The sequence below is a fragment of the Diadema setosum genome, chromosome 4, assembly GCF_964275005.1.
Source record: "Diadema setosum chromosome 4, eeDiaSeto1, whole genome shotgun sequence".
NCBI classification, from domain to species: domain Eukaryota; kingdom Metazoa; phylum Echinodermata; class Echinoidea; order Diadematoida; family Diadematidae; genus Diadema; species Diadema setosum.
In genome coordinates this window covers 42,045,901-42,057,059 of record NC_092688.1, presented here as the reverse complement: position 1 = coordinate 42,057,059, position 11,159 = coordinate 42,045,901, and positions in this window count along the sequence as shown.

The following is an 11,159-nucleotide window of genomic DNA, read 5'->3' as shown; positions in this document are numbered from 1 at the left end:
CTTTCTTAAAGGCCCAGTTCAGTAACATGCAAGAAAGAGTTAAAACGCTGCTACTGCACAGCATCGATCCCATTTCTCCTTTGTAGAAACATGATGACTGTGTGTTTGTTTTTTCTACGCTGATATAGCGTGGTATAATCTATGTGATGTTCAATATCAACATTGGATTTTATTTACCATTCAGAAATTGGGTGTACGTAATGTGGGTCTACGTAATGTTATCCCTTGCATATTATCACGGGTGTCTGCATAATATGGTTTGTCGTTCAAACACACACACGCAGATGTCTTGAAAGGTTTGTTCGAAAGCGTTGAGATTTGAATTATCCAAAGTAAACAAATTCTCCTACTTTATTTTTTCACATAGCACCAGCTGTAACCAATACAGTGGATGTAATCCTATTTACAGAACAAACATATTTTCTTTTCCAGTATACAATATATACAAATCATTACATGGAGATGACACAACAAATTATGTGTACCACTGCCATTTTTACTATAGATCCCTTATCATAATGCTTCAGACGTTATAAATTAATGACATTTGCAGTATAAAGCATCAAATTGTCTTGTCATTGCGTCGAACTGGAAGGCAGATATGAACAAAAGTATAGTATACGTATAATGATACTACGTGCTATCATTTTATAGGCCGACAAAAAATTGATGTAGGCTACTTGATGCATCTAGGGAGTAGGGACTGTACAGTACTGGTTGAGGTGAGGATTCAGCATGTAACGTTTTGCGAGATATTTATATAGAAACCACTCAATTCTATGGAGAATCAAATATTCATTTGATGACTAAAATATCTAAAAACAAGGGAAAACAAAGAGATCCTAATAACAGTCGTGGCCGGTCCATTTATTACTACTATTACTTTATTGGATATCTCAGCCATTTCAAGCCAATTTTCATCAAATAAACGTTGAAATTACATGCTATTCCATATTTCATCTCATTATGTCATCAAAAAACAAAATGTTCTAAACCTGAATCCTCACCTCAAGCAGTACTGTACAGTCCCTATAACGCTCTTTCCCACTCGTCCCGCCTTGCATTTCCGTTGAAGACAAGGTGCCTTGCCGAGTTTGCACAAGTGGCCTTCTCGTTCTATAAAATTGCGGCGACTTGGTGATTTGACCAAGTCTCCTTCTCTCCTTCTTGCCATAAGCAAGACGCTGTGGCGAGTTTGCACACCGGATTGCATTCTAGCCTTTTTACCCAACAAGGTGCTTTGGTGAGTTGCACAAATCCCCTTCTTCGGGTACGTTTAAGTTTCCGTAGCATTCGGCAGTCAGTCAAGATACTCCCATCAGACAGGTGCATGCAACTTTGCCGAATTGACAAAAATGATGAAAGGAGTAATGCTTAGCTCTTCCTTAATCAATTCTGTCTTGTCCTTGTCCGTTTTCATCAATTGAATTGGAGGCAGAGATAACTTTTTTTTTTTAAAGCAAACATGATATCAATGGTTGAGACAAAATTTTGTGAACAGATTTGGAATCTGAACAGGAATTTCGAATTTCGAATTACTTATCTGCTTATGAAGAAACATGTGAGAAACTTAAGGAACGGTAATTGAGTCTTATCACAGGAATAAGACCATTTTCTTGGCTGGTATCTCACGACTTGCAAGAAGTTTATACTGCATTCATGTACTCCAGGGATCTTTGTCGACAGTATCTGATTGCTCCGAGTAAATGAAAAAGAACATTTTACAGGAGGAAAATATGATATACTCTAAGACTCAATTTGACTGCATACAGCGCAGCACAATCATGACAGTATGTGGGACGAAAATTATTCAAATCCTTTCTCAGCGTCATCTAACTAAAAAATGAAAAAGTAACTTTGTATCGCAGATTTCAAATATTAAGTCAGGGAAGTTTATTATAGATATGTATTACACGATTATATCATATATATACAGCTATTATCTGTGTATTTACATCTCCTTCTCTTTAAATGTCATTTATTTTTGTGCTCCTTTTATAATGTAACTTGTACGGACTTGCTAGTAGCCAGCTTTCTCGTTGAAAGTATGCTTTCTATTCACGTGCTTAAGTAAATTAAGAAAATACATTATACTTAGGCACATTATTATAAACGTGTGTGTGTGTGTGTTTGTGTGTGCGCGCGCTACAAAATAACTTTATACATTATACTTGAGGCTCATATAAACATGTGTGTGTGTGTGTGTGTGTGTGTGTGTGTGTGCGTGTGCCCACGCGCTACATCCCATTCATAATTTCCATGACTATTTTGATTGAGCGAGTAAGTAATTCAAGAAAACACCACTGAATAGCCAAAGTCAAGAAGTATTACGTAGAGACTTGTCAATGAATGTATCAACAACGAGGACAAGTGCCCCTCATACTGGCGCCTTTAACCTTTACATGATCGTCTGCTCATAATGACGAAATTTTACATTCATCTTGTCGTCACTTCACATTTGCCGGGACAATTACGCGACGGGCGATCGGGAGACCGGATTCAGCAACCACACACATTCATCCATTGACTAAATCACATAGTGGTGTAATATAAGGTGGCGGGTGGGAGGAAATCTGAGAGAAGCCCCTGCATTATGAGAGTGGATGAAAGACTATCGAAGTCTGATGTTAACATGTCAAGTCACATAGGGGTTCATTAGCTTTCATTACAGTTTGATGCCACATGCAATATTAATCACTATCCCACCCAATCTTGTGGTCATTAGCTGCGTTAGTCATGTATCAACCCACCAAATGTACGCCCTTTGTTGTATCTGCTCTGGAAAATTAAAGGCTTCCAAATGGTCCCTTGTATAGTGTCCGCAGACGAGTTATTATACCAGGTGATTTCCTGTCCCGTATTCATTGAAAAGTTTAAAGGACTGTACAGTACTGGTTGAGGTGGGGATTCACGTTTTGAACATTCCTAAGTGAGATAATAAAAGCCTCTTATGAAATATGAAAGAGCATGTGTAATTTTAAGAAGGATTCAACGTTTATTATTGGTTTTCAAATGGCTGAGATATCCAAAAAAGTGCTAATAATAAAAGGCGACATGCCACAACTTTATTAGGACCTCTTTGTTTCACCTTGTTTTTGGATATCTCAGCCATTTCAAAACCGATTTTCATCGAATAAACTTTTGATACCCCTTAGAACTGCATGCTCTTTGACATCTCATAGAGTGGTTTCTGAATATCTCGCAAAACGTTAAAAGCTAAATCCTCACCTCGACCAGAACTGTACACACCCTTTAACCTGCATCAGCCAAAAAACAAACAAACAAACAAACAAACAAACAAACAACAACAACAACAACAGCAAAAAACAACAAACACAAACTGCATGGTGCGTCATAGGCTGAATTGTTACACAGAATGTACACATTCTTTCTGTGGGCTCCTTTTTAAACTTGTAACAAATCGTTGAATGAATTATACGAATAATCATTCCAACTGAACACTGTGGCTTTTGTCGTATTTGTTAGAACATCGACCAATTTTGGTCTTCACATTTAACAGTTCGGGGTTGTGGTCACGCTGTGTCTGAACGGAAACAAAGAAAAATAGACAACTTTATAGATGTATACCAATAAGCATCGGAGGCAATTATTGAATAAATGACGCTTTAATCTATTTCCTACAGGATGCAAGTCTTGTTGCTGTTCTCGTCCCCATATATTGAGCCTTGTTAAAAATGTTGAAGAGCAGAGATATCACCCAATTAAACATCAAAAGAAAGCACTAAAGCTATTTCCCAACTATTTAAACAAAGAACTGATTTTCATTTACTCCAATGAAATACTTGTACTTTTCAGGTCCATACGAAAAACTTTCACTTTTTAACTTGTTCAACTGGAAAAAAAAAAGTATGATGTATCTTGTATTTTGTTTATTTATATTTCTTGTGAGCCGAGCATATCATGAAAAGGAAAGGTTCACGTCGCCATATCATTTTACAGAGTTCCAATAAGAACATCGCGAGTAACCAAAATGAAAAAAACAAAACAAACAAACTTGTGTACAATTTGTCTCTAGTCTCTCATAGTTTGCTTTGTTTAGTTTCGTTATTACAAGCTGTGTAGTGTTCAATCCACATCCGCAGTATTCCCCGATACTCATTCTGTTTTGTTATGCAATAATTTCGGTCTTCCAAAGCAAACACAAGTCATGATTGGCTCCATCCGCCATCTATCTTGCGACCCACTTATATTGAGAAGCTTATTCCTTCTGCGTCAAAGAACGAACTCACCCCCCCCCTTCTAATTGAAAGGAAAAGATGAGATGTTGTCGTAACCCGGGGGCCAACTAGTTATCACGTTCCTGATCGATTTGCGTCGTGTCGACTTGTAATTAAGCTGGATTCTAAGAGCTCATGGTGTCACTATCTACCCTCCCACACCCACTGAGACCTGGATGTCGTTCTCTCCTCCGTCCCCCTTTTCTTTTCCCCATTCTTTCTCTCGTCTCCCCTTCAGCACCCCCACTCTCTCTCTCTCAACTCTGAAATCTCATCATGATAATAAACTTTCTATCGCCGTCTCACATTGTGAACCAATTCTCCTTAATAGATACTGTAAGAAGCATCACCCCCTACCGCAATGAACACAGCAACTCTATTAAACCGTCACAACAACCAAGCTTTAATAAAGTCTCGTAGGTTTTTATGAAATGATGTTCTGGTAAAACGAATAAAAAAAGGCACATAGATCTCGGGAATATCGACAATATTATTATTGACCATGCATCCAACTGTAACAAATACACATCACATTATACACATCAGCTTTGAATACATGTGTACATACATATACATGCATATCAAATGCATATATACGCACAAACACACACACACACATACACACACCCATATAAACAAACATAATATATTACAGTTTATTATGATACTCATATTAGCTGCAAAATAAGATGATTCCGTTGAAAAAAAAAGATTCGATGGCTAATGGTCAGTAAAAGTAACATATTTCTTGTCTAAATGCGAAGTCTGCTCCAACAAAGTCTTGCCATTCGAAATTCCTCTTGATGGGTCTTTCCCTTTTTGTTTGCTTTGTTTTTGTCGTTGTTGTTTCTGTGGTGTTTTGTGTTTTAATACAGATCCTTCTTCACTCCTGACTAGGTTTAGGTTTCAAAGTTGATATTCTCAGGCATAATATAATAGGCCCAAACTGAGTCTTGTGGCGGTTTTCTTTACCGTTTCCCTGCCTGTTAGGATTAGGGAAATAGGATTTGGGACAAGTATCCTAAAATCACTATCAAAAGACCAATTTTCGGCAGCTGTGTTGGAGACGCGTGATAGCGTGCCATTCACGCACAATTACATAAATACATGTTTATAAATTAGTAACCTAATTAGATAATATGATAAATCTATCAATATCCATGCATATTATATTATTATATATTATATATAGTGAAAGAAATTATATATATACATATATACATGTATATATATTTATATATATATATACTACATATATGGATTATATTCATCATTCAACAGCAAGAGTGTGTGTGTGAGGGAGAGAGAGAGAGAAAGAGAAATATACAGCAGAATGGGAGAGGGGAAGAGATCAGCATTATGAGCTTTCATGCTGCTGTTTAGACTCTCATCATTTCCTGCTGTGTAATAAGATACCAAGTCAATTCTTTTCTTGTTATTGTCTTCTTCTTTTTTTTTCTTGTCGACCGTGTTGTACAAAAGCATACAGTTGTTAACCTGCTAAAGTCAAATCGCTTATGGCGGACTATGCTGTGAGAGCTATCCCCAGGGACTTTAATTATCTCTTCAATGCTAATTACATTGCTTGACGTGTTAGCACGCGGATGATAACAAAACAGGTGCTAACATCCATTTTCGACGACAAAACTACGACGAGGTGACCGCAAATGGCCGATTGCGAAGACTACGTTTTTGCTGTGCCCCCCCCCCTTCACATCACTGTAATACAATAAGAAATATTTGAATACTGTATATTCTTCTGGCTTTTCTGGCAGCGTCGTAGGATGTGGGGGGGGGGTCTGGGCTGGGGACAGAATTGCTTGCAATTCCGTGAGTAGGTTTGGCAATGAAGTCTTGCACCCAGCGATGTTGAATGGCTGTCACTCTGCGTTTGGCACGCTCGTGTTGAAGGCTTAATGCTTTCTGTACACTTTGACACGGGGCTCCCGAGATTTCGTTCGCTTCATGAGGTATAAGGAGTGTTTGTGCGTGCCATGACATGTGTTTTGCGCCAATTCTAATTTCAAATGTCTGCCATCAAGTTTGTTAGTATGAAATATCGTGATCTTTACAATGTTTGAAAACAAAGCAGAAACACTTAAATATGTCGAGTTTATTGCATCCCTATCTTAAGGAAAAATCATTCAAGAAAATCTGCATCAAAATATTCGATAAGTTACATTTTTTTTCTTGTCTATTTTGTTTAGATGTCAGTTGGTTAGCAGCAATATCTAAACGAACAAAAAAGAGTAGAAAATGTGCCTTCTGCACTTTTCTGTTTCAATACTGTTAAAGTACAAGAAAAAAATGTAATTCGAATTGGATAGGCAATTTCAGCTAATTTTTAATATTTTAAACGGTATCCAGCACACTCCCTATGGGGGAAAAAAGATACTGCTACAAAAAAGATTTTCTTAGTGTAGAGTTGTATAAAAAAAAAAGAAATGCATATCAAATTGCAATACGATACCAGGAAAAATTATTCTGTGTGGGATAGAACACCATCACATCCCATAAACTGTCAGACTTCATTTAGACTTTGTGTTGGATCATAATGAGAGCTAATCATGGAAAATTGTTTGTTCCTTTTCTATGCGTTGTCTTGTTTGAAAATGAAGAAATTGCTTTTGAGTGAAAGAATTATGTAGGCGTTTCTCCATTCATGGCCCTGCAACACTGAGGTCCGTCGGGCTCCTGTCTTAAGAAATCTCGCAAAGACCTTAGCCCAGGGCTCCAGGTCGTGAACGTGTTCGCTGGTCATCGCCGTAAGATAGTTTTGTGGATGAGAACTAATGAATTAAATTCTAAACGTCAGGGTAGATGGTGAGGAGGGGAGCGGTCATATTAGATTTTAGGATGGAGCCTTCAAAATTTCGCCTCACCTGCTTTACATTCATTTCTTTATTTCAATTCACAAATGCCACAGCGAACATCATCGTATGAAAGACATTTCCACAAAATGATAGGGCTGACTATAGCAAAATCAATTTTTGGTGTGGAAATTTTGCATTTGTTATTGTTTTGAAATCACGTTATTGTTTTGAACCCACGGTCTTCTAATGTATAATAGGAGAGAATAAATCAAAGACCATGGAGGTCAGGTAACATTAGTTTTCTCTTGTGATTTTGGGCGAATGTGTAAACCGATGCGCAACACTCTATTACCAGTGGGGATGCAAATGTATAAGCGTTTTCCAAAAACATTAGATAACTGCTACAGGATTTCCAAGTATAAATACTATGACAAAAATAAAAACAACAACAGCCAAAGAAACACCATCATACATGTTATAATTATTTCTATGCCTGGTTCGTTCTCGCGTGGTATTTCACATTTGCGTGAAAACGGAAAAAAAATAAAGTGCTTCCATGAAAGCAGGTATTATGAAGACTCTATTGAAAAGCAAATACGATTTTCTGAGATATATCCCCCTTGAGGGAGAGAGAAAGAAATGGGAGAGACGGAGAGCACAAATACCATATTACAAACATATTACACACTGCCTCGTACTCATTGGAATCTACATGTCATTATGTTTACAAAAGGTGAATAGGGTACTGACAGGGTATAAATTATGATAATGTTCTTGTCTTCATGAACCTGTGACACAATGTAGTCAGCATACAGTATAGGCCATTTCTGATTGGCTTAGTCTTGGAGATTGGCCACGTGTACATGACGACTTTTGCCTTGCTTTCATTGCTCCATTTTCTTCTCTTTTTTTTTGCCTTTGCTTTGTTTTATCATTTCTTTTCTGCTCTTGTGCGATATAATGAACGAGATTGTGCATCCATAGTACTTCGTTTTTCTCGGTGAGATTCTTCCGTCTTATATACATTGACGTTTGCATATTTCGTGAAATATGATCTATGCATCACAAAATTCTAAAGTGTGAATAGTTTCACATGCCCATTATGAAACGCTTAGGTCAACAAGGGCAACCTGCGGTCTCTGGTAAATTCTTAAAGAAACATCCCTCTTCATTTGAATATGGGATTCAGAAGCACAAACTGAATCTAAATGTGTTATCATGTTTTTTTTTTTTTTTTTTTTTGGGGGGGGGGGGGAATCATGTGGCAAACCTATAGGACGTTAATTTTCCATCCATTCTTTCAATGGAGGAGGTTATTCCAATTTCAATGAGACATTTATTCATATCTATGTAGGTAGTAAGTTAGTTGATGATGTAACTTTATCAAAGCTAAGAGAAAAAGAGTCCAAAAATAAAGAGCAGAGAATGAATATACAGACTACTTCACGTATAGAGCAGAGCACAAGGCCGCCAAGGGATACCTAATCGACAGAACGCCCGATGCATAGCATCAGACAACAACGTGGCCCACCCTGGTCCCCATAGGTACAACGTCTTCCTGCAATGGGGCTCTGCATCGTAGTGCATGTACATAAAGACCCCTCTTACAGCAGGAATAAATCACATAGAAACGAGGTCGGTATATAGCCGCACATTGTATCATGGCGCCCGTTTTACGAGTCCCACGTACTTTGTTACCCTCGGCAATGCGAGCAATTATTCTTATATCACTCTTGTGAATAGTAACGATGCTTGATTACTGCTGGGGTTCTTCAACATGATAAGGAGAAACCAAGGGTAGCTTCATCGAAGCCTTGTTAGAGAAACGGTTAGCAGACATTGATGGCTCTATGATTTTGATTGACTCACTAGGAATTCATTGCAGCGTAACGAAAATGAAGAGCCATAGAAGGTTCAAAGAAAATACAAGAGCGTAATTATCAAGGTCAGCTTTATCTGTGTCCCTCTAGTAAAACTGAGTCATTCAGAATGAAGATGGTCATATGGATTGAATAAAAACATTAATAGAACACGTCAGTGAAGTTTGAGAACCCCAACGTCACTGCAGGGCAGAGAATATAAAGAAAATATAATGAGAATTTCATAAAAATCATATTTTTAATAAAAAGTACAAACTTAATTGTTGCTGACCTATGTTGAGTGCTATCATTCTCACTACTTTCCAAAAGAAGTAACTTAAGTCATGTAAGTGTTCTTTCACTGTGGTAGAAAAATGAAGATACGCTGACCTCTCTTTATATTCCATGTACAGTGTACTAGTACATCGTTGACCTGTAGCATGGACCTAGGTCCATGCCTGTAGTGACTTCGTGCACAATCTGTCGTAGTCTTCTTGTCCAGCCGCGATTGCGGTGTAGAAACCTTAAGAATGCATAGCTTTTAAACAATGATAAAAATCCTCAAATATTTGAATCATACGATTGCTCATTCTTTGTTGGCGTATCAGATGTATACGTATGGAGCGCAGTCATTCGTCAAGTTTCTACAGAGTTAGGAATTGAAGGAAGTTGTCTAACATGAAGGCGCAAATGTTATTTGATCGACAAAACATCAAATAAGCACACACACACACACAAACACACACACACACACACAAAAAAAAACCCACCAGAAAAGATCAAACAAACAAACAAACAATGCATTTGGCTTTGGAGCTTTCGTCACTGGTGTTCCGCCTTTTGTGGGACATATTTTGTCCTTTGAATTCTGCAAAGTAATTCCAACCTCAATGGAGGCTATCAAATATCAGTGATTGGAGCCTCTTCCCATTGGTACGCCGTTGACAATAATTTGCCCCACATACATTCTCATTTGGCCAGTGTTTCATGCCATCCAGAGTAGAGTGCAACCCTGCAGTCGGCACGTTGCCGCGAAATCGACGAAATAAAGGTGACCTTTACGACGAAAAGAACTTTACCCTCCTTTCAATCAAACACACATTGGCGGAACCGGGGAATTCACTTACATCTGCGGTCATGCTCCCTTCAAAACTCCAAGCTCGGATGCAGGTATACAGTGAATTCACCGCTCTAAAAACGATTTGCGATTACTTAAGCATTATGCCTAAGCATTTTTGCTTTTTATTTCGGATGTTCTTTTTATTGTTCAAGGGGGCACAGCGAAATATAACAGGTAAGCCCTATGGCATTTCAAAAAGGAAGTTCCGAATTCGAATCATTCCTGATGCTTACAGTCTTTGACTGTACAGAAAGTATTCCCCTTGCCCGAGGTGTATAATGAGTAATATCCATACACCTTTCACTGCTGTGAGAACAAAATTACAATGAGAGAGGTAATGACTAAACCCTGTGGAGACCTATTGCTCATTCCACAGAGTATACCCTCGTAAACTATGGGATCACACGTAGGCCTACTAATTTCGTTATTATGAAAATTACTATTATATAATGGTATTATCGTTCTTCTTAATTTTACCGTTATGAAGAGCATTATTTGATACCATTATTATTTAACTATGATCATTATTTTCCTTGCTATTATCATTGTTCTCACTATCACAATATTATGAATATCATTTCTATTGTTGTTACTTTCAATACTCCAGTCGTCTTCGCTTAACGCACAAAATTATTGTGGATATCAGATTAAAATCGCTTCTAAGCCAACTTGTTTGTCCACTATTACTCTGGATGTACCGATGCCTCTACGGGAATGGAATATCCCTTAGAAGAAAATTACGTAAAATTTAATTGAATCACAACATTCGTTTAGAGGGGAAGTCAGCTTCTTTCTTAATTCAATTCTACTGAAACGATTGTGGCATCTCCCATACTCCGAGGTATATTGCATTGGAGGTCGACGGCAAACGGCAAATGTTGCTGCAATGCATTTGGGAATGAATGTCATACTATCATGGCCCAAAAAGAACATTTGAAGAAAAAAAAAGAAGAAAATATGAATTCTTCCAAGCGACATAATGACAGAAAAGAACTACACTATATTACCGACACAGGTCAACACGAATAATCAGTGAAACACTTAGCACTGGTTAGCATTCCAAGCCCTCATTGTCCCCCGTATTTCGTTGGTCGCGTGACGTACTCAATCCGAACTTCGGCTCCACATC